At 49.4% G+C, this 26,205-nt stretch overlaps 1 protein-coding gene across 2 annotated transcripts in view; it reads left to right on the top strand.

The window, feature by feature from the left end:
* Positions 1–26,205, top strand: part of IPO7 (importin 7) — a 351,366-nt gene that overhangs the window by 229,703 nt on the left and 95,458 nt on the right. The window lies entirely within an intron of this gene.

The following is a 26,205-nucleotide window of genomic DNA, read 5'->3' as shown; positions in this document are numbered from 1 at the left end:
ATTTGTTGTACATACACATAGACAATAAATGAGGTACACACACTCAGAGACAAATCCAGCCAATAGGTTTTGTATAGAAAAATATATTTTCTTAGTTTATTTTAAGAACCACAGGTTCAAATTTAACATGTAATATCTTGTTTGAAAGGTATTGCAGGTAAGTACATTAGGAACTTTGAATCATTTCAATTGCATGTATACTTTTCAAGTTATTCACAAATAGCTACTTTAAAAGTGGACACTTAGTGCAATTTTCACAGTTCCTGGGGGAGGTAAGTTTTTGTTAGTTTTACCAGGTAAGTAAGACACTTACAGGGTTCAGTTCTTGGTCCAAGGTAGCCCACCGTTGGGGGTTCAGAGCAACCCCAAAATTACCACACCAGCAGCTCAGGGCCGGTCAGGTGCAGAGTTCAAAGTGGTGCCCAAAACGCATAGGCTTCAATGGAGAGAAGGGGGTGCCCCGGTTCCAGTCTGCCAGCAGGTAAGTACCCGCGTCTTCGGAGGGCAGACCAGGGGGGTTTTGTAGGGCACCGGGGGGGACACAAGCCCACACAGAAATGTCACCCTCAGCGGCGTGGGGGCGGCCGGGTGCAGTGTTAGGACAAGCGTCGGGTTCGCAATGTAAGTCAATGAGAGATCAAGGGATCTCTTCAGCGCTGCAGGCAGGCAAGGGGGGGCTTCCTCGGGGAAACCTCCACTTGGGAGAGGGACTCCTGGGGGTCACTTCTGCAGTGAAAGTCCGGTCCTTCAGGTCCTGGGGGCTGCGGGTGCAGGGTCTTTTCCAGGCGTCGGGACTTAGGTTTCAGAGAGTCGCGGTCAGGGGAAGCCTCGGGATTCCCTCTGCAGGCGGCGCTGTGGGGGCTCAGGGGGGGACAGGTTTTGGTACTCAGTCGTAGAGTAGTCCGGGGGTCCTCCCTGAGGTGTTGGTTCTCCACCAGCTGAGTCGGGGTCGCCGGGTGCAGTGTTGCAAGTCTCACGCTTCTTGCGGGGAGATTGCAGGGTTCTTTAAAGCTGCTCCTTTGGATAAAGTTGCAGTCTTTTTGGAGCAGGTCCGCTGTCCTCGGGAGTTTCTTGTCGTCGTCGAAGCAGGGCAGTCCTCAGAGGATTCAGAGGTTGCTGGTCCCTTGGGAAGGCGTCGCTGGAGCAGAGTTCTTTGGAAGGCAGGAGACAGGCCGGTGAGTTTCTGGAGCCAAGGCAGTTGGTGTCTTCTGGTCTTCCTCTGCAGGGGTTTTCAGCTAGGCAGTCCTTCTTGTTGTTGTTGCAGGAATCTAATTTTCTATGGTTCAGGGTAGCCCTTAAATACTAAATTTAAGGGCGTGTTTAGGTCTGGGGGGTCAGTAGCCAATGGCTACTAGCCCTGAGGGTGGGTACACCCTCTTTGTGCCTCCTCCCAAGGGGAGGGGGGTCACAATCCTAACCCTATTGGGGGAATCCTCCATCTGCAAGATGGAGGATTTCTAAACGTTAGTCACCTCAGCTCAGGACACCTTAGGGGCTGTCCTGACTGGCCAGTGACTCCTCCTTGTTGTTCTCATTATTTTCTCCGGCCTTGCCGCCAAAAGTGGGGGCCGGGGCCGGAGGGGGCGGGCAACTCCACTAGCTGGAGTGTCCTGCGGTGCTGTGACAAAGGGGTGAGCCTTTGAGGCTCACCGCCAGGGGTTACAGCTCCTGCCTGGGGGAGGTGTTAGCATCTCCACCCAGTGCAGGCTTTGTTACTGGCCTCAGAGTGACAAAGGCACTCTCCCCATGGGGCCAGCAACATGTCTCTAGTGTGGCAGGCTGCTGGAACTAGTCAGCCTACACAGACAGTCGGTTAAGTTTCAGGGGGCACCTCTAAGGTGCCCTCTGGGGTGTATTTTGCAATAAAATGTACACTGGCATCAGTGTGCATTTATTGTGCTGAGAAGTTTGATACCAAACTTCCCAGTTTTCAGTGTAGCCATTGTGGTGCTGTGGAGTTCGTGTAAAAGAGACTCCCAGACCATATACTCTTATGGCTACCCTGCACTTACAATGTCTAAGGTTTTGCTTAGACACTGTAGGGGTACAGTGCTCATGCACTGGTACCCTCACCTATGGTATAGTGCACCCTGCCTTAGGGCTGTAAGGCCTGCTAGAGGGGTGTCTTACCTATACTGCATAGGCAGTGAGAGGCTGGCATGGCACCCTGAGGGGAGTGCCATGTCGACTTACTCGTTTTGTCCTCACTAGCACACACAAGCTGGCAAGCAGTGTGTCTGTGCTGAGTGAGAGGTCTCCAGGGTGGCATAAGACATGCTGCAGCCCTTAGAGACCTTCCTTGGCATCAGGGCCCTTGGTACTAGAAGTACCAGTTACAAGGGACTTATCTGGATGCCAGGGTCTGCCAATTGTGGATACATAAGTACAGGTTAGGGAAAGAACACTGTGCTGGGGCCTGGTTAGCAGGCCTCAGCACACTTTCAATTGTAAACATAGCATCAGCAAAGGCAAAAAGTCAGGGGGCAACCATGCCAAGGAGGCATTTCCTTACACTGGGTAAGTGACATTTTCATTCTCTGTCACCATAGTGACACTGGCACCAGTATCCCTCAGGCCTTCTACACTTGTCCCATTAATTAAGAGCTGCTGCCTGTATTTTTGCATGTTAGGAGGCCAGGCAGCCAGTGTGGCTAAATCCACCCCACCCTCAGACTAATGTAGCTTCAGTGTGACACCTGATTTGCTCTGGGCACACTGTTGATCCCACTTGGAGACTGGCCATTCCAGTTTTAGCTTGGGTGGAGTTAGAAGTGGTATTTTTCTGGGGACAGTCCTTGTCTCCAGTTTGGTGTCCAGGCTGATTACAGCTACGACACCAGGCCTTTTTGGGATCAAAGTTTTTACCCTTGTACCCAAAATTGGTTTGTGAAGGGGCTCTGGGCCCACCCTCCTGTGCAGGTTTTTGGGGGCTTGTAGAAGACTCTTTACTATTTTTGTTTTTGGATGTCTCAACTCTCTTCCCCTGGGGAGGCTTTGTGACCCCTTTCTTTTGGTCACCCCCTGTGGAAGTCTTGGTCACCCCAGTCTTGACCCAATGGTCCGCCTTCTTTCCCAATTCTTGGGGAGAAATTGGTCCTAGGTCTACCAGATGCTGATGCAGTTTATCATTGAAACAATTACTTAATAGGTGTTCTTTCACAAATAAATTGTACAGCCCATCATAATTATTTACACCACTGCCTTGAATCCAACCATCCAGTGTTTTCACTGAGTAGTCTACAAAATCAACCCAGGTCTGGCTCGAGGATTTTTGAGCCCCCCTGAATCTAATCCTATACTCCTCAGTGGAGAATCCAAAGCCCTCAATCAGGGTTCCCTTCATGAGGTCATAAGATTCTGCATCATTTCCAGAGAGTGTGAGGAGTCTATCCCTACACTTTCCAGTGAACATTTCCCAAAGGAGAGCACCCTAGTGAGATCTGTTAACTTTTCTGTTTACACAAGCCCTCTCAAAAGCTGTGAACCATTTGGTGATATCATCACCATCTTCATATTTAGTTACAATCCCTTTAGGGATTTTCAACATATCATGAGAATCTCAGACCCTAGTTATGTTGCTGCCTCCATTGATGGGTCCTAGGGCCATCTCTTTTCTTTCCCTTTCTATGGTTAGGATCTGTCTTTCCAGAGCCAATCTCTTGGCCATCCTGGCTAATTGGATGTCCTCTTCACTGGGGCTATCCTCCGTGATTTCAGAGATGTTGGTCTCTCCTGTGAGGGACACAGCATTTCTGACTTATGTTTGGAGTCAGGGCTTGAGCAGCCCTGTTCTCCCTAAGTAGGACTGGAGGGGGGGAATTGCCCTCCAAGTCACTATCTTCATCATCTGTGTTGCCATCCTCCGAGGGGTTGGCTCTTTCAAACTCTGCCAAAAGCTCCTGGAGCTGTAGTTTGGAAGGTCTGGGGCCCATTGTAAAATAAAGAAAATAACAGAGTGACCTTAGCTCCCTCATCTTAAGATGGAGGTAAGGGGTAGTGTCGAGTTCCACCACATTCATCTCTGTACTAGACCTTATGCTTCTAAAAGTTGGAATACTTCTTAAGAATCTAAAACTAGTTCTAGGTTCTAATTCAAACTTTTAAACTCTAAAAGAAATGCTAAACAGCATCTAACACAAGGCCTTAGCAGGTCTTTTAAGAATTTAGAAAAATAGCTCAAATTGCAAAAATCAATTTCTAATGACAATTTTTGGAATTTGTCGTGTGATCCGGTATTGGCTGAGTAGTCCAGCAAATGCAAAGTCTTGTACCCCACCGCTGATCCACCAATGTAGGAAGTTGGCTCTGTATGCACTATTTCAAAGTAAGGAATAGTATGCACAGAGTCCAAGGGTTCCCCTTAGAGGTAAGCTAGTGGCAAAAAGAGATAATTCTAATGCTCTATTTTGTGGTAGTGTGGTCGAGCAGTAGGCTTATCAAAGGAGTAGTGTTAAGCATTTGTTGTACATACACAAAGGCAATTAATGAGGAACACACACTCTGAGACAAATCCAGCCAATAGGTTTTGTTATAGAAAAATATATGTTCAATGGCATATGTTGCTGCAGATACACATGTTGAGCACAGTCCGCTGCCTGGTGTTGGGCTCGGAGTATTACAAGTTGTTTTTCTTCGAAGAAGTCTTTTTTGGTCACGGGACCGAAGGACTCCTCCCTCTTCGGCTCCATTGCGCATGGGCGTCGACTCCATCTTAGATTGTTTTTTTCCGCTGTCGGGTTCGGACGTATTCCTTTTCGCTCCGTGTTTCGGTTCTGACAGTTAGTCAGAATCTCGGAAGAAAGCGTCGGTATTGTTCCGTTCGGTATCAGGATAGTTAGGTACATCGACACCGATCATCGGAAGACTTTGGGGTAGCTTCGATCCCCCATCCGGGCCTGGTCGGCCTGACCGCGTGTGAAGCCGAAGCCGATGGAACGGACCCCGTTCCGTTTCTGCCCAAAATGTCACAGTAAGTATCCTTATACAGATCAGCACTTGGTCTGTAACTTGTGCTTGTCCCCCGAGCACAAGGAGGATACCTGTGAGGCCTGTCGAGCCTTCCGGTCCAGAAAAACACTCCGGGACCGAAGAGCCAGGCGTCTACAAATGGCGTCCACGCCGACAAAACAACGTTTCGACGACGAAGAGGAAACCTTCTCGGTTCCGGATTCAGAATCCGGAGACTCCGACGTCGAACAACAACAAACTGTGAGTAAGACGTCGAAAATAAAGACCATCGAAAAAACAAAAGCCCAGGGGACGCCACTGCCAACAGGCCATGGCTCGACCCATAAAACCGGCGACCCGTCGAAGGCGCCGAAAAAGGGCACGCCCATAGCGAAGACACCCGACTCCGGTCGAGGGACCGCCATGGAGCAACCTCGGAGCCGAGATAGCGGCTCCGAGAAGCAAAAACAAGATGCCGGCACCGAAAAACATCGGCACCGAGACACACTGCCGAAAGCCACAAAAATTCTGTCGGTACCGAAGCCGAAAAAAGATTCTCTCTCGGCGCCGAAAAGTTCCACACCTCCTTCCTACACAGAGGAACAAGGAATAAGTGGCCAGATGCACAGATTTGGACAAGAGCTCCAAAGTTTAGAATCAGACTACACACAAAAGAGACTGTACATCCAACAAGACACAGGGAAGATATCAACCATTCCCCCAATAATGAGAAAAAGAAGGATCGGATTTCTCAAGGATGACGCACAACCACAAGCCAAAGTGGTTAAAAAAGTCACGCCTCCGCCCTCTCCACCACAACAGGCATCGCCGGCACAAACTCCGCCACAAATGCACTCACCAGCGCAAACTCCTATAAGTCAAGATAATCAGGATCAAGATGCTTGGGACTTATACGACACCCCAGTGCCGGACAATGATCCCGATTCATACCCCACAAAGCCGTCACCGCCAGAGGACAGTACCTCATACTCGCAACTGGTGGCTAGGGCAGCAGAATTCCACAATGTCCAACTGCATTCCAATCCTATAGAGGATGATTTTTTATTTAACACCCTCTCGGCTACACATAGCCAATATCAATGTCTCCCAATGCTACCAGGGATGTTACGGCACACAAAACAAATTTTTGAAGAGCCCGTAAAATCAAGAGCCATCACCCCAAGGGTGGATAAGAAATATAAACCACCCACAGACCCAGTGTTTATTACTTCGCAGTTACCCCCTGACTCCGTAGTAGTAGGGGCAGCTCGCAAAAGAGCAAATTCCCATACATCTGGCGACGCCCCACCTCTGGACAAAGAGAGCCGAAAATTTGATGCGGCAGGAAAAAGAGTCGCATCACAGGCAGCCAACCAGTGGTGCATCGCAAATTCTCAAGCGCTGCTGGCCCGATATGACCGGGAACACTGGGATGAGATGCAACTTCTCATAGACCATCTTCCCCAGGAATACCAAAAAAGGGCGCAGCAAATAGTTGAAGAGGGACAAACTATCTCGAACAATCAAATCCGCTCTTCAATGGACGCAGCCGATACTGCAGCAAGAACAGTCAACACTGCTGTCACCATAAGGAGACACGCATGGCTCCGCACTTCAGGGTTCAAACCTGAAATCCAGCAGGCTGTCCTTAATATGCCCTTCAACGAAAAACAACTTTTTGGCCTTGAAGTGGACACAGCCATTGAAAAACTTAAAAAGGACACACACGGCCAAAGCCATGGGCGCACTCTACTCCCCGCAGAGCAGAGGCTCTTTTAGAAAAACTCCATTTAGAGGGGGGTTTCGTGGCCAACCCACACACCACCAGCCAACAAACAAGAACCACACCCTATCAGGGTTAATTCCAAAGGGGAGGTTTCAGGGGATATAGAGGGGGTCAATTCCCAAGGAGTAGGGGAAAATTCCAAACTCCAAAAACACCTCCACCTAAACAGTGACTTTCAAGTCACACAACCCCTTCACTCAACACCAGTGGGGGGAAGACTAAGCCAATTCTACCAATCTTGGCAGCAGATTACAACAGACAATTGGTGTAGGAAGTTGGCTCTGTATGTGCTATTTCAAAGTAAGGAATAGCATGCACAGAGTCCAAGGGTTCCCCTTAGAGGTAAAATAGTGGTAAAAAATAGATAATACTAATGCTCTATTTTGTGGTAGTGTGGTCGAGCAGTAGGCTTATCCAAGGAGTAGTGTTAAGCATTTGTTGTACATACACATAGTCAATAAATGAGGTACACACACTCAGAGACAAATCCAGCCAATAGGTTTTTATATAGAAAAATATCTTTTCTTAGTTTATTTTAAGAACCACAGGTTCAAATTCTACATGTAATATCTCATTCGAAAGGTATTGCAGGTAAGTACTCTAGGAACTTCAAATCATCAAAATTGCATGTATACTTTTCAAGTTGTTGACAAATAGCTGTTTTAAAAGTGGACACTTAGTGCAATTTTCACAGTTCCTAGGGGAGGTAAGTTTTGGTTAGTTTTACCAGGTAAGTAGGACACTTACAGGGTTCAGTTCTTGGTCCAAGGTAGCCCACCGTTGGGGGTTCAGAGCAACCCCAAAGTCACCACACCAGCAGCTCAGGGCCGGTCAGGTGCAGAGTTCAAAGTGGTGCCCAAAACACATAGGCTAGAATGGAGAGAAGGGGGTGCCCCGGTTCCGGTCTGCTTGCAGGTAAGTACCCGCGTCTTCGGAGGGCAGACCAGGGGGGTTTTGTAGGGCACCGGGGGGGGACACAAGTCCACACAGAAATTTCACCCTCAGCAGCGCGGGGGCGGCCGGGTGCAGTGTAGAAACAAGCGTCGGGTTTTCAATGTTAGTCTATGAGAGATCTCGGAATCTCTTTAGCGCTGCAGGCAGGCAAGGGGGGGGTTCCTCGGGGAAACCTCCACTTGGTCAAGGGAGAGGGACTCCTGGGGGTCACTCCTCCAGTGAAAGTCCGGTCCTTCAGGTCCTGGGGGCTGCGGGTGCAGGGTCTCTCCCAGGTGTCGGGACTTTAGGTTCAAAGAGTCGCGGTCAGGGGAAGCCTCGGGATTCCCTCTGCAGGCGGCGCTGTGGGGGCTCGGGGGGGACAGGTTTTTGTACTCACAGTCTTAGAGTAGTCCCGGGGGCCCTCCTGAGGTGTTGGATCGCCACCAGCCGAGTCGGGGTCGCCGGGTGCAGTGTTGCAAGTCTCACGCTTCTTGCGGGGAGCTTGCAGGGTTCTTTGGAGCTGCTGGAAACAAAGTTGCAGCTTTTCTTGGAGCAGGTCCGCTGTCCTCGGGAGTTTCTTGTCTTTTCGAAGCAGGGGCAGTCCTCAGAGGATGTCGAGGTCGCTGGTCCCTTTGGAAGGCGTCGCTGGAGCAGGATCTTTGGAAGGCAGGAGACAGGCCGGTGAGTTTCTGGAGCCAAGGCAGTTGTCGTCTTCTGGTCTTCCGCTGCAGGGGTTTTCAGCTAGGCAGTCCTTCTTCTTGTAGTTGCAGGAATCTAATTTTCTAGGGTTCAGGGTAGCCCTTAAATACTAAATTTAAGGGCGTGTTTAGGTCTGGGGGGTTAGTAGCCAATGGCTACTAGCCCTGAGGGTGGGTACACCCTCTTTGTGCCTCCTCCCAAGGGGAGGGGGTCACAATCCTAACCCTATTGGGGGATTTCTAAAAGTTAGAGTCACCTCAGCTCAGGACACCTTAGGGGCTGTCCTGACTGGCCAGTGACTCCTCCTTGTTATTCTCATTATTTTCTCCGGCCTTGCCGCCAAAAAGTGGGGCCTGGCCGGAGGGGGCGGGCAACTCCACTAGCTGGAGTGTCCTGCTGGGTTGGCACAAAGGAGGTGAGCCTTTGAGGCTCACCGCCAGGTGTGACAATTCCTGCCTGGGAGAGGTGTTAGCATCTCCACCCAGTGCAGGCTTTGTTACTGGCCTCAGAGTGACAAAGGCACTCTCCCCATGGGGCCAGCAACATGTCTCGGTTTGTGGCAGGCTGCTAAAACTAGTCAGCCTACACAGACAGTCGGTTAAGTTTCAGGGGGCACCTCTAAGGTGCCCTCTGGGGTGTATTTTGCAATAAAATGTACACTGGCATCAGTGTGCATTTATTGTGCTGAGAAGTTTGATACCAAACTTCCCAGTTTTCAGTGTAGCCATTATGGTGCTGTGGAGTTCGTGTTTGACAGACTCCCAGACCATATACTCTTATGGCTACCCTGCACTTACAATGTCTAAGGTTTTGTTTAGACACTGTAGGGGTACCATGCTCATGCACTGGTACCCTCACCTATGGTATAGTGCACCCTGCCTTAGGGCTGTAAGGCCTGCTAGAGGGGTGTCTTACCTATACTGCATAGGCAGTGAGAGGCTGGCATGGCACCCTGAGGGGAGTGCCATGTCGACTTACTCGTTTTGTCCTCACTAGCACACACAAGCTGGCAAGCAGGGTGTCTGTGCTGAGTGAGAGGTCTCCAGGGTGGCATAAGACATGCTGCAGCCCTTAGAGACCTTCCTTGGCATCAGGGCCCTTGGTACTAGAAGTACCAGTTACAAGGGACTTATCTGGATGCCAGGGTCTGCCAATTGTGGATACAAAAGTACAGGTTAGGGAAAGAACACTGGTGCTGGGGCCTGGTTAGCAGACCTCAGCACACTTTCAATTGTAAACATAGCATCAGCAAAGGCAAAAAGTCAGGGGGCAACCATGCCAAGGAGGCATTTCCTTACAATTGGGTACTAGCAATAATCCAACATGGCTATTGCATAGAATTCCACAAATTCCCACCAAACATCCCTCCAAAAACACGCAAAATGTCACTACAACATTTAGAACTTTTAGGACTAGAAGTTCAAGCACTACTGCAAAAGGATGCAATAGAATTAGTACCAGTACAACAAAAAAAACACAGGAGTTTACTCCCTGTACTTTCTAATTCCAAAAAAGACAAAACATTAAGACCAATATTAGATCTCGGGACACTAAATACCTACATCATATCGGACCACTTTCACATGGTCACACTACAAGACATCATTCCACTGCTCAAACAGCAAGATTACATGACCACATTAGACCTAAAAGATGCGTACTTTCATATACCGATACATCCTTCTCACAGAAAGTACCTAAGGTTCGTATTCAAAGGAATACATTACCAATTCAAGGTGTTGCCATTCGGAATAACAACTGCACCAAGAGTATTCACAAAATGTCTAGCAGTAGTAGCAGCACATATCAGGAGACAACAAATACATGTGTTTCCTTACCTAGACGATTGGCTAATCAAGACCAACACAGTAAGAAAGTGCACAAACAACACCACATATGTCATACAAACCCTTCACAAACTGGGTTTCTCCATCAACTATACAAAGTCACACCTTGAACCGTGTCAGACACAACAATGTCTAGGGGCAACCATCAACACATCAAAAGGAATTGCCACTCCAAGTCCACAAAGAGTTCAAGCATTCCACAAGGTAATAAGTGCTATGTTTCCAAACCAAAAGATACAAGCAAAATCTGTGCTAAAACTTCTAGGCATGATGTCATCATGCATAGCCATTGTCCCAAACGCAAGACTACACATGCGACCCTTACAACAGTGCCTAGCATCACAATGGTCACAAGCACAGGGTCAACTTCTAGATCTGGTGTTGGTAGACCGCCAAACATACCTCTCGCTTCTATGGTGGACCAGCAACAATTTAAACAAAGGGCGGACATTTCAGGACCCAGTGCCTCAATACGTTATAACAACAGATGCTTCCATGACAGGGTGGGGAGCACACCTCAATCACCACAGCATTCAAGGACAATGGGACGTACACCAAACAAAATTTCTTATAAATTACCTAGAACTGTTAGCAGTATTTCTAGCGTTAAAAGCCTTTCAACCCATAATAACACACAAATACATTCTTGTCAAAACAGACAACATGACAACAATGTATTATTTAAACAAACAAGGAGGAACACACAACACAATTGTGTCTCCTAACACAAAAAATATGGCAGTGGGCGATTCACAACCACATTCGCCTAATAGCACAATTTATTCCAGGGATCCAAAACCAACTAGCAGACAACCTTTCGCGAGATCACCAACAAGTCCACGAATGGGAAATTCACCCCCAAGTTCTGAACAAGTACTTTCAAATTTGGGGAACACCCCAGATAGATTTGTTCGCAACAAAAGAAAACGCAAAATGCCAAAACTTCGCATCCAGGTACCCACACCGCGAATCACAAGGCAATGCTCTATGGATGAGTTGGTCAGGGATATTTGCATACGCTTTTCCCCCCTCTCCCTCTCCTTCCATATCTAGTAAACAAGTTGAGTCAAAACCAACTCAAACTCATACTGATAGCACCCACATGGGCAAGACAACCTTGGTATACAACTCTACTAGACCTTTCACTAGTACCGCATGTCAAACTACCCAACAGACCAGATCTGTTAACACAACGCAAACAACAGATCAGGCATCCAAACCCAGCATCATTGAATCTAGCAATTTGGCTCCTGAAATCCTAGAATTCGGACACTTAGACCTCACACAAGAATGTATGGAGGTCATAAAACAAGCTAGAAAAGCTTCCACTAGACACTGCTATGCATCTAAGTGGAAAAGATTTGTTTGCTACTGCCATACCAATCAAATCCAACCATTGCATGCCTCTACAAAGGACATAGTGGGATACTTACTACATTTGCAAAAAGCAACCCTCGCTTTTTCATCTATAAAAATACACCTCGCAGCAATATCTGCTTACCTACAAACTACTCATTCATCGTCTCTATTTAGAATACCAGTTATTAAAGCATTCATGGAAGGGCTAAAAAGAATTATACCACCAAGAACACCACCAGTTCCTTCATGGAACCTTAACATTGTCTTAACAAGACTCATGGGTCCACCTTTTGAACCCATGCATTCCTGTGAAATGCAATATTTAACGTGGAAAGTCGCATTTCTCATTGCAATCACATCCCTCAGAAGAGTAAGTGAAATACAGGCATTTACCATACAAGAACCATTTATTCAAATACACAAAAATAAAATAGTTCTAAGAACAAATCCAAAATTTCTACCAAAAGTAATCTCACCATTCCATTTAAATCAAACAGTAGAATTACCAGTGTTCTTCCCACAGCCAGATTCCGTGGCTGAAAGGGCACTACATACATTAGTCATCAAAAGAGCACTAATATACTACATTGACAGAACAAAGTTAATCAGGAAAACAAAACAGCTGTTCATAGCTTTTCAAAAACTACACATAGGAAATCCAATCTCTAAACAAGGCATTGCTAGATGGATAGTCAGATGTATTCAAACATGCTATCTTAAAGCCAAGAGAGAATTGCCTATTACACCAAAGGCACACTCAACCAGAAAGAAAGGTGCTACAATGGCCTTTCTAGGAAACATTCCTATGAGCGAAATATGTAAGGCTGCAACCTGGTCTACGCCTCATACATTTACTAAACACTACTGTGTAGATGTACTAAATGCACAACAAGCTACAGTGGGCCAAGCTGTACTAAGAACATTATTCCAAACTACTTCAACTCCTACAGGCTAAACCACCGCTTTTTAGGGGAGGTAACTGCTTTATAGTCTATGCTCAACATGTGTATCTGCAGCAACATATGCCATCGAACTGAAAATGTCACTTACCCAGTGTACATCTGTTCGTGGCATTAGTCGCTGCAGATTCACATGTGCCCTCCCGCCTCCCCGGGAAGCCTGTAGCCGTTTAGAAGTAAATCTTAAATCTTAAACATTTGCACATTTGTAAATAATTATTATAAACTTTTTATGTACATACGTATTCACTCCATTGCATGGGCACTATTTATAGCAAACAACTCCAGCCTCACCCTCTGCGGGGAAAACAATCTAAGATGGAGTCGACGCCCATGCGCAATGGAGCCGAAGAGGGAGGAGTCCTTCGGACCCTTGACCAAAAAAGACTTCTTCGAAGAAAAACTACTTGTAATACTCCGAGCCCAACACCAGGCAGCGGACTGTGCTCAACATGTGAATCTGCAGCGACTAATGCCACGAACAGATGTACACTGGGTAAGTGACATTTTCATTTCTTAGTTTATTTTAAGAACCACAGGTTCAATTTCTACATGTAATATCTCATTTGAAAGGTATTGCAGGTAAGTACTTTAGGAACTTTGAATAATTACAGTAGCATATATACTTTTCATATAAAACACAAATAGCTGTTTTAGAAGTGGACACAGTGCAATTTTCACAGTTCCTGGGGGAGGTAAGTTATTAGTTTTAGCAGGTAAGTAAATCACTTACAAGTCACAGGTTTGGGTCCAAGGTAGCCCACCGTTGGGGGTTCAGAGCAACCCCTATGTCACCACACCAGTAGTTCGGGCCGGACAGGTGCAGAGTTCAAAGTGGTGCCCAAACGCATAGGCTTCAATGGAGAGAAGGGGGTGCCCCGGTTCCGGTCTGCCAGCAGGTAAGTACCCGCGTCTTCGGAGGGCAGACCAGGGGGGTTTTGTAGGGCACCGGGGGGGACACAAGTCCACACAGAAAGTACACCCTCAGCAGCGCGGGGGCGGCCGGGTGCAGTGTGCAAACAAGCGTCAGGTTCGCAATGTAAATCAATGGGAGACCAAGGGGTCTCTTCAGCGGTGCAGGCAGGCAAGGGGGGGGCTCCTTGGGGTAGCCACCACCTGGGCAAGGGAGAGGGCCTCCTGGGGGTCACTCCTGCACTGAAGTTCCGATCCTTCAGGTGCTGGGGGCTGCGGGTGCAGGGTCTTTTCCAGCCATCGGGATTTTAGAGTCGCGGTCAGGGGGAGCCTCGGGATTCCCTCTGCAGGTGTCGCTGTGGGGGCTCAGGGGGGACAACTTTGGTTACTCAGTCTTGGAGTCGCCGGAGGGTCCTCCCTGAGGTGTTGTTTCTCCACCAGTCGAGTCGGGGTCGCCGGGTGCAGTGTTGCAAGTCTCACGCTTCTTGCGGGGATTGCAGGGGTCTTTAAATCTGCTCCTCTGTAACAAAGTTGCAGTCTTTTTGGAGTAGGTCCGCTGTCCTCAGGAGTTTCTTGTTCCTCTTGAAGCAGGGCAGTCCTCTGAGGATTGAGGTCGCTGGTCCTTGAGAAAGCGTCGCTGGAGCTGGTTTCTTTAGAAGGCAGGAGACAGGCCGGTAGGACTGGGGCCAAAGCAGTTGGTGTCTTCTTTCTTCTTCTGCAGGGGTTTTCAGCTCAGCAGTTTTCGTCTTCGGTGTGTTGCAGGAATCTAAATTCTTAGGTTCAGGGAAGCCCTTAAATACGAACTTTAAGGGCGTGTTTAGGTCTGGGGGGTTAGTAGCCAATGGCTACTAGCCCTGAGGGTGGGTACACCCTCTTTGTGCCTCCTCCCAAGGGGAGGGGGTCACATTCCTATCCCTATTGGGGGAATCCTCCATCTGCAAGATGGAGGATGTAAGGAAATGCCTCCTTGGCATGGTTGCCCCCTGACTTTTTGCCTTTGCTGATGCTATGTTTACAATTGAAAGTGTGCTGAGGCCTGCTAACCAGGCCCCAGCACCAGTGTTCTTTCCCTAACCTGTACTTTTGTATCCACAATTGGCAGACCCTGGCATCCAGATAAGTCCCTTGTAACTGGTACTTCTAGTACCAAGGGCCCTGATGCCAAGGAAGGTCTCTAAGGGCTGCAGCATGTCTTATGCCACCCTGGAGACCTCTCACTCAGCACAGACACCCTGCTTGCCAGCTTGTGTGTGCTAGTGAGAACAAAACGAGTAAGTCGACATGGCACTCCCCTCAGGGTGCCATGCCAGCCTCTCACTGCCTATGCAGTATAGGTAAGACACCCCTCTAGCAGGCCTTACAGCCCTAAGGCAGGGTGCACTATACCATAGGTGAGGGTACCAGTGCATGAGCATGGTACCCCTACAGTGTCTAAACAAAACCTTAGACATTGTAAGTGCAGGGTAGCCATAAGAGTATATGGTCTGGGAGTGTCAAACACGAACTCCACAGCACCATAATGGCTACACTGGAAACTGGGAAGTTTGGTATCAAACTTCTCAGCACAATAAATGCACACTGATGCCAGTGTACATTTTATTGCAAAATACACCCCAGAGGGCACCTTAGAGGTGCCCCCTGAAACTTAACCGACTGTCTGTGTAGGCTGACTAGTTCCAGCAGCCTGCCACACTAGAGACATGTTGCTGGCCCCATGGGGAGAGTGCCTTTGTCACTCTGAGGCCAGTAACAAAGCCTGCACTGGGTGGAGATGCTAACACCTCCCCCAGGCAGGAGCTGTAACACCTGGCGGTGAGCCTCAAAGGCTCACCCCTTTGTCACAGCCCAGCAGGGCACTCCAGCTTAGTGGAGTTGCCCGCCCCCTCCGGCCACGGCCCCCACTTTTGGCGGCAAGGCTGGAGGGAACAAAGAAAGCAACAAGGAGTCGTCACTGGCCAGTCAGGACAGCCCCTAAGGTGTCCTGAGCTGAGGTGACTCTAACTTTTAGAAATCCTCCATCTTGCAGATGGAGGATTCCCCCAATAGGGTTAGGATTGTGACCCCCTCCCCTTGGGAGGAGGCACAAAGAGGGTGTACCCACCCTCAGGGCTAGTAGCCATTGGCTACTAACCCCCCAGACCTAAACACGCCCTTAAATTTAGTATTTAAGGGCTACCCTGAACCCTAGAAAATTAGATTCCTGCAACAATAAGAAGGACTGCCCAGCTGAAAACCCCCTGCAGAGGAAGACCAGAAGACAACAACTGCCTTGGCTCCAGAAACTCACCGGCCTGTCTCCTGCCTTCCAAAGAACTCTGCTCCAGCGACGCCTTCCAAAGGGACCAGCGACCTCTGAATCCTCTGAGGACTGCCCTGCTTCGACAACGACAAGAAACTCCCGAGGACAGCGGACCTGCTCCAAAAAGACTGCAACTTTGTTTCCAGAAGCAGCTTTAAAGAACCCTGCAACTCCCCGCAAGAAGCGTGAGACTTGCAACACTGCACCCGGCGACCCCGACTCGGCTGGTGGAGAACCAACACCTCAGGGAGGACCCCCGGACTACTCTACGACTGTGAGTACCAAAACCTGTCCCCCCTGAGCCCCCACAGCGCCGCCTGCAGAGGGAATCCCGAGGCTTCCCATGACCGCGACTCTCTGAAACCTAAGTCCCGACGCCTGGAAAAGACCCTGCACCCGCAGCCCCCAGGACCTGAAGGACCGGACTTTCACTGGAGAAGTGACCCCCAGGAGTCCCTCTCCCTTGCCCAAGTGGAGGTTTCCCCGAGGAAGCCCCCCCTTGCCTGCCTGCAGCGCTAAAGAGATCCCTTGATCTCTCATAGACTAACATTGAAAACCCGACGCTTGTTTCTACACTGCACCCGGCCGCCCCCGCGCTGCTGAGGGTGAAATTTCTGTGTGGGCTTGTGTCCCCCCCGGTGCCCTACAAAACCCCCCTGGTCTGCCCTCCGAAGACGCGGGTACTTACCTGCAAGCAGACTGGAACCGGGGCACCCCCTGCTCTCCATTCTAGCCTATGGGTTTTGGGCACCACTTTGAACTCTGCACCTGACCGGCCCTGAGCTGCTGGTGTGGTGACTTTGGGGTTGCTCTGAACCCCCAACGGTGGGCTACCTTGGACCAAGAACTGAACCCTGTAAGTGTCTTACTTACCTGGTGTAAGGAAATGCCTCCTTGGCATGGTTGCCCCCTGACTTTTTGCCTTTGCTGATGCTATGTTTACAATTGAAAGTGTGCTGAGGCCTGCTAACCAGGCCCCAGCACCAGTGTTCTTTCCCTAACCTGTACTTTTGTATCCACAATTGGCAGACCCTGGCATCCAGATAAGTCCCTTGTAACTGGTACTTCTAGTACCAAGGGCCCTGATGCCAAGGAAGGTCTCTAAGGGCTGCAGCATGTCTTATGCCACCCTGGAGACCTCTCACTCAGCACAGACACACTGCTTGCCAGCTTGTGTGTGCTAGTGAGGACAAAACGAGTAAGTCGACATGGCACTCCCCTCAGGGTGCCATGCCAGCCTCTCACTGCCTATGCAGTATAGGTAAGACACCCCTCTAGCAGGCCTTACAGCCCTAAGGCAGGGTGCACTATACCATAGGTGAGGGTACCAGTGCATGAGCATGGTACCCCTACCGTGTCTAAATAAAACCTTAGACATTGTAAGTGCAGGGTAGCCATAAGAGTATATGGTCTGGGAGTCTGTCAAACACGAACTCCACAGCACCATAATGGCTACACTGAAAACTGGGAAGTTTGGTATCAAACTTCTCAGCACAATAAATGCACACTGATGCCAGTGTACATTTTATTGTAAAATACACCACAGAGGGCACCTTAGAGGTGCCCCCTGAAACTTAACCGACTATCTGTGTAGGCTGACTAGTTTTAGCAGCCTGCCACAAACCGAGACATGTTGCTGGCCCCATGGGGAGAGTGCCTTTGTCACTCTGAGGCCAGTAACAAAGCCTGCACTGGGTGGAGATGCTAACACCTCTCCCAGGCAGGAATTGTCACACCTGGCGGTGAGCCTCAAAGGCTCACCTCCTTTGTGCCAACCCAGCAGGACACTCCAGCTAGTGGAGTTGCCCGCCCCCTCCGGCCCGGCCCCCACTTTTGGCGGCAAGGCCGGAGAAAATAATGAGAATAACAAGGAGGAGTCACTGGCCAGTCAGGACAGCCCCTAAGGTGTCCTGAGCTGAGGTGACTCTAACTTTTAGAAATCCTCCATCTTGCAGATGGAGGACTCCCCCAATAGGGTTAGGATTGTGACCCCCTCCCCTTGGGAGGAGGCACAAAGAGGGTGTACCCACCCTCAGGGCTAGTAGCCATTGGCTACTAACCCCCCAGACCTAAACACGCCCTTAAATTTAGTATTTAAGGGCTACCCTGAACCCTAGAAAATTAGATTCCTGCAACGACAAGAAGAAGGACTGCCTAGCTGAAAACCCCTGCAGAGGAAGACCAGAAGACGACAACTGCCTTGGCTCCAGAAACTCACCGGCCTGTCTCCTGCCTTCCAAAGATCCTGCTCCAGCGACGCCTTCCGAAGGGACCAGCGACCTCGACATCCTCTGAGGACTGCCCCTGCTTCGAAAAGACAAGAAACTCCCGAGGACAGCGGACCTGCTCCAAGAAAAGCTGCAACTTTGTTTCCAGCAACTTTAAAGATCCCTGCAAGCTCCCCGCAAGAAGCGTGAGACTTGCAACACTGCACCCGGCGACCCCGACTCGGCTGGTGGCGATCCAACACCTCAGGAGGGACCCCAGGACTACTCTAAGACTGTGAGTACAAAAACCTGTCCCCCCTGAGCCCCCACAGCGCCGCCTGCAGAGGGAATCCCGAGGCTTCCCCTGACCGCGACTCTTTGAACCTAAAGTCCCGACGCCTGGGAGAGACCCTGCACCCGCAGCCCCCAGGACCTGAAGGACCGGACTTTCACTGGAGGAGTGACCCCCAGGAGTCCCTCTCCCTCGCCCAAGTGGAGGTTTCCCCGAGGAATCCCCCCCTTGCCTGCCTGCAGCGCTGAAGAGATCCCGAGATCTCTCATAGACTAACATTGAAAACCCGACGCTTGTTCCTACACTGCACCCGGCCGCCCCCGCGCTGCTGAGGGTGAAATTTCTGTGTGGACTTGTGTCCCCCCCGGTGCCCTACAAAACCCCCCTGGTCTGCCCTCCGAAGACGCGGGTACTTACCTGCAAGCAGACCGGAACCGGGGCACCCCCTTCTCTCCATTCTAGCCTATGTGTTTTGGGCACCACTTTGAACTCTGCACCTGACCGGCCCTGAGCTGCTGGTGTGGTGACTTTGGGGTTGCTCTGAACCCCCAACGGTGGGCTACCTTGGACCAAGAACTGAACCCTGTAAGTGTCCTACTTACCTGGTAAAACTAACAAAAACTTACCTCCCCCAGGAACTGTGAAAATTGCACTAAGTGTCCACTTTTGAAACAGCTATTTGTCAATAACTTGAAAAGTATACATGCAATTTTGATGATTTGAAGTTCCTAAAGTACTTACCTGCAATACCTTTCGAATGAGATATTACATGTAGAATTTGAACCTGTGGTTCTTAAAATAAACTAAGAAAAGATATTTTTCTATATAAAAACCTATTGGCTGGATTTGTCTCTGAGTGTGTGTACCTCATTTATTGTCTATGTGTATGTACAACAAATGCTCAACACTACTCCTTGGATAAGCCTACTGCTCGACCACACTACCACAAAATAGAGCATTAGTATTATCTATTTTTACCACTATTTTACCTCTAAGGGGAACCCTTGGACTCTGTGCATGCTATTCCTTACTTTGAAATAGCACATACAGAGCCAACTTCCTACATTGGTGGATCAGCGGTGGGGTACAAGACTTTGCATTTGCTGGACTACTCAGCCAATACCTGATCACACGACAAATTCCAAAATTGTCATTAGAAATTGATTTTTGCAATTTGAAAAGTTTTCTAAATTCTTAAAAGACCTGCTAGGGCCTTGTGTTAGATCCTGTTTAGCATTTCTTTTAGAGTTTAAAAGTTTGGTAAAAGTTTGAATTAGATTCTAGAACCAGTTTTAGTTTCTTAAAAAGTATTCCAACTTTTAGAAGCATAATGTCTAGCACAGATGTGAATGTGGTGGAACTCGACACCACACCTTACCTCCATCTACAGATGAGAGAGCTAAGGTCACTCTGTAAACTAAAGAAAATAGCAATGGGCCCCAAACCTACCAAAGTACAGCTCCAGGAGCTTTTGGCAGAGTTTGAAAAGGCCAACCCCTCTGAGGATGGCAACTCAGAGGATGAAGATAGTGACTTGGAGGGAAATTCCCCCCCTCCAGTCCTACTTAGGGAGAGCAGGGCTTCTCAAGCCCTGACTCCACAAATAATAGTCAGAGATGCTGGCTCCCTCACAGGAGGGACCAACAACTCTGAAATCACTGAGGATAACCCCAGTGAAGAGGACATCCAGTTAGCCAGGATGGCCAAAAGATTGGCTTTGGAAAGACAGATCCTAGCCATAGAGAGGGAAAGACAAGAGATGGGCCTAGGACCCATCAATGGTGGCAGCAACATAAATAGGGTCAGAGATTCTCCTGACATGTTGAAAATCCCCAAAGGGATTGTAACTAAATATGAAGATGGTGATGACATCACCAAATGGTTCACAGCTTTTGAGAGGGCTTGTGTAACCAGAAAAGTGAACAGATCTCACTGGGGTGCTCTCCTTTGGGAAATGTTCACTGGAAAGTGTAGGGATAGACTCCTCACACTCTCTGGAAAAGATGCAGAATCTTATGACCTCATGAAGGGTACCCTGATTGAGGGCTTTGGATTCTCCACTGAGGAGTACAGGATTAGGTTCAGGGGGGCTCAAAAATCCTCGAGCCAGACCTGGGTTGACTTTGTTGACTACTCAGTGAAAACACTAGATGGTTGGATTCAAGGCAGTGGTGTAAATAATTATGATGGGCTGTACAATTTATTTGTGAAAGAACACCTGTTAAGTAATTGTTTCAATGATAAACTGCATCAGCATCTGGTAGACCTAGGACCAATTTCTCCCCAAGAATTGGGAAAGAAGGCGGACCATTGGGTCAAGACAAGGGTGTCCAAGACTTCAACAGGGGGTGACCAAAAGAAAGGGGTCACAAAGACTCCCCAGCAGAAGGGTGATGAGACAACCAAAACTAAAAATAGTAAAGAGTCTTCTACAGGCCCCCAAAAACCTGCACAGGAGGGTGGGCCCAGAGCCTCTCCACAAAACAATGGGTACAAGGGTAAAAACTTTGATCCCAAAAAGGCCTGGTGTCATAGCTGTAAACAGCATGGACACCAAACTGGAGACAAGGTCTGTCCCAAGAAAGGTTCCACTCCAAACTCCCATCCAGGTAACACTGGTATGGCTAGTCTCCAAGTGGGATCAACAGTGTGCCCAGAGCAAATCAGGGTCCACACTGAAGCTACTCTAGTTTCTGAGGGTGGGGTGGATTTAGCCACACTAGCTGTCTGGCCGCCTAACATGCAAAAATACAGACAGCAACTCTTAATTAATGGGACCAGAATAGAGGGCCTGAGGGATACAGGTGCCAGTGTCACCATGGTGACAGAGAAACTGGTTTCCCCTGGCCAATACCTGACTGGAAAAACTTACACAGTCACCAACGCTGACAATCAGAGAAAAGTACATCCCATGGCAATGGTTACTTTAGAATGGGGAGGGGTCAATGGCCTGAAACAGGTGGTGGTCTCCTCAAATATCCCAGTGGACTGTCTGCTTGGAAATGACCTAGAGTCCTCAGCATGGGCTGAGGTAGAGCTAAAAACCCATGCAGCAATGCTGGGTATCCCTGAACTGGTGTGTGTGAAAACAAGAGCACAGTGCAAGGCACAGGGTGAAAAAGTAGAGCTGGAGTCTGGAAAAATGGCCCAGCCTACCAAGAGAACAGGAAAGTCAGTTGGGAAACCAACTGCAACACAGCAAAAGAAAGGGAACCTCTCTTCTCAGGAAGAAGTTCTGCCCTCTGAGGGAACTGAGCCTTTGGAGCTTGAACCTTATCAGGTTGAGCTCTTAGGCCCAGGGGGACCCTCAAGGGAGGAGCTGTGTAAGGGACAAGAAACCTGTCCCTCTCTTGAAGGCCTTAGGCAGCAAGCTGCTGAAGAGTCCAAAGGCAAGAAAAATGGAACACATAGGGTCTATTGGGAAGATGGGCTCCTGTACACTGAGGCCAGAGACCCCAAACCTGGTGCCACTAGGAGAGTGGTAGTGCCTCAGCTGTTCAGGGAGTTCATCCTAACATTGGCCCATGACATTCCCCTTGCTGGACATTTGGGACAAACCAAGACGTGGGAGAGGTTAGTCAACCACTTCTACTGGCCCAATATGTCCAACATGGTTAAGGAGTTTTGCCTCTCCTGCCCCACCTGTCAAGCCAGTGGTAAGACAGGTGGGCATCCAAAGGCCCCCCTCATTCCACTTCCAGTGGTGGGGGTGCCCTTTGAAAGAGTGGGTGTGGACATAGTTGGTCCACTAGAACCTCCCACAGCCTCAGGAAATATGTATATCCTGGTAGTAGTGGATCATGCTACCAGGTATCCTGAAGCTATTCCCCTTAGGTCGACTACTGCCCCTGCAGTAGCCAAGGCCCTCATTGGTATCTTTACCAGAGTGGGTTTCCCTAAGGAGGTGGTGTCTGACAGAGGTACCAACTTCATGTCAGCATACCTAAAGCACATGTGGAATGAGTGTGGAGTGACTTATAAATTCACTACACCTTACCATCCACAAACTAATGGCTTAGTTGAGAGATTCAACAAGACATTAAAGGGCATGATCATGGGGCTCCCAGAAAAACTCAAAAGGAGATGGGATGTCCTCCTGCCATGTCTGCTTTTCGCTTACAGGGAGGTACCACAGAAGGGAGTAGGGTTCTCACCCTTTGAACTTCTGTTTGGTCATCCTGTAAGGGGACCACTTGCCCTTGTTAAAGAAGGCTGGGAGAGACCTCTCCATGAGCCTAAACAGGACATAGTGGACTATGTACTTGGCCTTCGCTCTAGAATGGCAGAGTACATGGAAAAGGCAACCAAAAACCTTGAGGCCAGCCAACAACTCCAGAAGTTTTGGTATGACCAAAAGGCTGCACTGGTTGAGTTCCAACCAGGGCAGAAAGTCTGGGTTCTGGAGCCTGTGGCTCCCAGGGCACTCCAGGACAAATGGAGTGGCCCTTACCCAGTGCTAGAGAGGAAGAGTCAGGTCACCTACCTGGTGGACCTGGGCACAAGCAGGAGCCCCAAGAGGGTGATCCATGTGAACCGCCTTAAGCTCTTCCATGACAGGGCTGATGTGAATCTGTTAATGGTAACAGATGAGGATCAGGAGGCAGAGAGTGAACCTCTCCCTGATCTTCTGTCATCAGACCCAAAAGATGGCACAGTAGATGGAGTGATCTACTCAGACACCCTCTCTGGCCAACAGCAGGCTGATTGTAGGAGAGTCCTACAACAGTTTCCTGAGCTTTTCTCCCTAACCCCTGGTCAGACACACCTGTGTACCCATGATGTGGACACAGGAGACAGCATGCCTGTCAAGAACAAAATCTTCAGACAGTCTGACCATGTTAAGGAAAGCATCAAGATGGAAGTCCACAAGATGCTGGAATTGGGAGTGATTGAGCGCTCTGACAGCCCCTGGGCTAGCCCAGTGGTCTTAGTCCCCAAACCTCACACCAAAGATGGAAAGAAAGAGATGAGGTTTTGTGTGGACTACAGAGGGCTCAACTCTGTCACCAAGACAGATGCCCATCCAATTCCAAGAGCTGATGAGCTCATTGACAAATTAGGTGCTGCCAAATTTCTAAGTACCTTTGACTTGACAGCAGGGTACTGGCAAATAAAAATGTCACCTGGAGCAAAAGAAAAGACAGCATTCTCCACACCTGATGGGCATTATCAGTTTACTGTTATGCCCTTTGGTTTAAAGAATGCCCCTGCCACCTTCCAAAGGTTGGTGAATCAAGTCCTTGCTGGCTTGGAGTCCTTTAGCACAGCTTATCTTGATGATATTGCTGTCTTTAGCTCCACCTGGCAGGATCACCTGGTCCACCTGAGGAAGGTTTTGAAGGCTCTGCAATCTGCAGGCCTCTCTATCAAGGCATCCAAATGCCAGATAGGGCAGGGAACTGTGGTTTACTTGGGACACCTTGTAGGTGGAGGCCAAGTTCAGCCACTCCAACCCAAGATCCAGACTATTCTGGACTGGGTAGCTCCAAAAACCCAGACTCAAGTCAGGGCATTCCTTGGCTTGACTGGGTACTACAGGAGGTTTGTGAAGGGATATGGATCCATTGTGACAGCCCTCACTGAGCTCACCTCCAAGAAAATGCCCAAGAAAGTGAACTGGACTGTGGACTGCCAACAGGCCTTTGACACCCTGAAACAAGCAATGTGCTCAGCACCAGTTCTCAAAGCTCCAGATTATTCTAAGCAGTTCATTGTGCAGACTGATGCCTCTGAACATGGGATAGGGGCAGTTTTGTCCCAAACAAATGATGATGGCCTTGACCAGCCTGTTGCTTTCATTAGCAGGAGGTTACTCCCCAGGGAGCAGCGTTGGAGTGCCATTGAGAGGGAGGCCTTTGCTGTGGTTTGGTCCCTGAAGAAGCTGAGACCATACCTCTTTGGGACTCACTTCCTAGTTCAAACTGACCACAGACCTCTCAAATGGCTGATGCAAATGAAAGGTGAAAATCCTAAACTGTTGAGGTGGTCCATCTCCCTACAGGGAATGGACTTTATAGTGGAACACAGACCTGGGACTGCCCATGCCAATGCAGATGGCCTTTCCAGGTTCTTCCACTTAGAAAATGAAGACTCTCTTGGGAAAGGTTAGTCTCATCCTCTTTCGTTTGGGGGGGGGTTGTGTAAGGAAATGCCTCCTTGGCATGGTTGCCCCCTGACTTTTTGCCTTTGCTGATGCTATGTTTACAATTGAAAGTGTGCTGAGGCCTGCTAACCAGGCCCCAGCACCAGTGTTCTTTCCCTAACCTGTACTTTTGTATCCACAATTGGCAGACCCTGGCATCCAGATAAGTCCCTTGTAACTGGTACTTCTAGTACCAAGGGCCCTGATGCCAAGGAAGGTCTCTAAGGGCTGCAGCATGTCTTATGCCACCCTGGAGACCTCTCACTCAGCACAGACACACTGCTTGCCAGCTTGTGTGTGCTAGTGAGGACAAAACGAGTAAGTCGACATGGCACTCCCCTCAGGGTGCCATGCCAGCCTCTCACTGCCTATGCAGTATAGGTAAGACACCCCTCTAGCAGGCCTTACAGCCCTAAGGCAGGGTGCACTATACCATAGGTGAGGGTACCAGTGCATGAGCATGGTACCCCTACCGTGTCTAAATAAAACCTTAGACATTGTAAGTGCAGGGTAGCCATAAGAGTATATGGTCTGGGAGTCTGTCAAACACGAACTCCACAGCACCATAATGGCTACACTGAAAACTGGGAAGTTTGGTATCAAACTTCTCAGCACAATAAATGCACACTGATGCCAGTGTACATTTTATTGTAAAATACACCACAGAGGGCACCTTAGAGGTGCCCCCTGAAACTTAACCGACTATCTGTGTAGGCTGACTAGTTTTAGCAGCCTGCCACAAACCGAGACATGTTGCTGGCCCCATGGGGAGAGTGCCTTTGTCACTCTGAGGCCAGTAACAAAGCCTGCACTGGGTGGAGATGCTAACACCTCTCCCAGGCAGGAATTGTCACACCTGGCGGTGAGCCTCAAAGGCTCACCTCCTTTGTGCCAACCCAGCAGGACACTCCAGCTAGTGGAGTTGCCCGCCCCCTCCGGCCCGGCCCCCACTTTTGGCGGCAAGGCCGGAGAAAATAATGAGAATAACAAGGAGGAGTCACTGGCCAGTCAGGACAGCCCCTAAGGTGTCCTGAGCTGAGGTGACTCTAACTTTTAGAAATCCTCCATCTTGCAGATGGAGGACTCCCCCAATAGGGTTAGGATTGTGACCCCCTCCCCTTGGGAGGAGGCACAAAGAGGGTGTACCCACCCTCAGGGCTAGTAGCCATTGGCTACTAACCCCCCAGACCTAAACACGCCCTTAAATTTAGTATTTAAGGGCTACCCTGAACCCTAGAAAATTAGATTCCTGCAACGACAAGAAGAAGGACTGCCTAGCTGAAAACCCCTGCAGAGGAAGACCAGAAGACGACAACTGCCTTGGCTCCAGAAACTCACCGGCCTGTCTCCTGCCTTCCAAAGATCCTGCTCCAGCGACGCCTTCCGAAGGGACCAGCGACCTCGACATCCTCTGAGGACTGCCCCTGCTTCGAAAAGACAAGAAACTCCCGAGGACAGCGGACCTGCTCCAAGAAAAGCTGCAACTTTGTTTCCAGCAACTTTAAAGATCCCTGCAAGCTCCCCGCAAGAAGCGTGAGACTTGCAACACTGCACCCGGCGACCCCGACTCGGCTGGTGGCGATCCAACACCTCAGGAGGGACCCCAGGACTACTCTAAGACTGTGAGTACAAAAACCTGTCCCCCCTGAGCCCCCACAGCGCCGCCTGCAGAGGGAATCCCGAGGCTTCCCCTGACCGCGACTCTTTGAACCTAAAGTCCCGACGCCTGGGAGAGACCCTGCACCCGCAGCCCCCAGGACCTGAAGGACCGGACTTTCACTGGAGGAGTGACCCCCAGGAGTCCCTCTCCCTCGCCCAAGTGG

This window comes from Pleurodeles waltl, chromosome 3_1 (genome assembly GCF_031143425.1).
Source record: "Pleurodeles waltl isolate 20211129_DDA chromosome 3_1, aPleWal1.hap1.20221129, whole genome shotgun sequence".
Taxonomy (NCBI): Eukaryota; Metazoa; Chordata; class Amphibia; order Caudata; family Salamandridae; genus Pleurodeles; species Pleurodeles waltl.
Note: the sequence above shows the minus strand (reverse complement) of the source record. Positions and strands in the feature narration are given on the sequence as shown.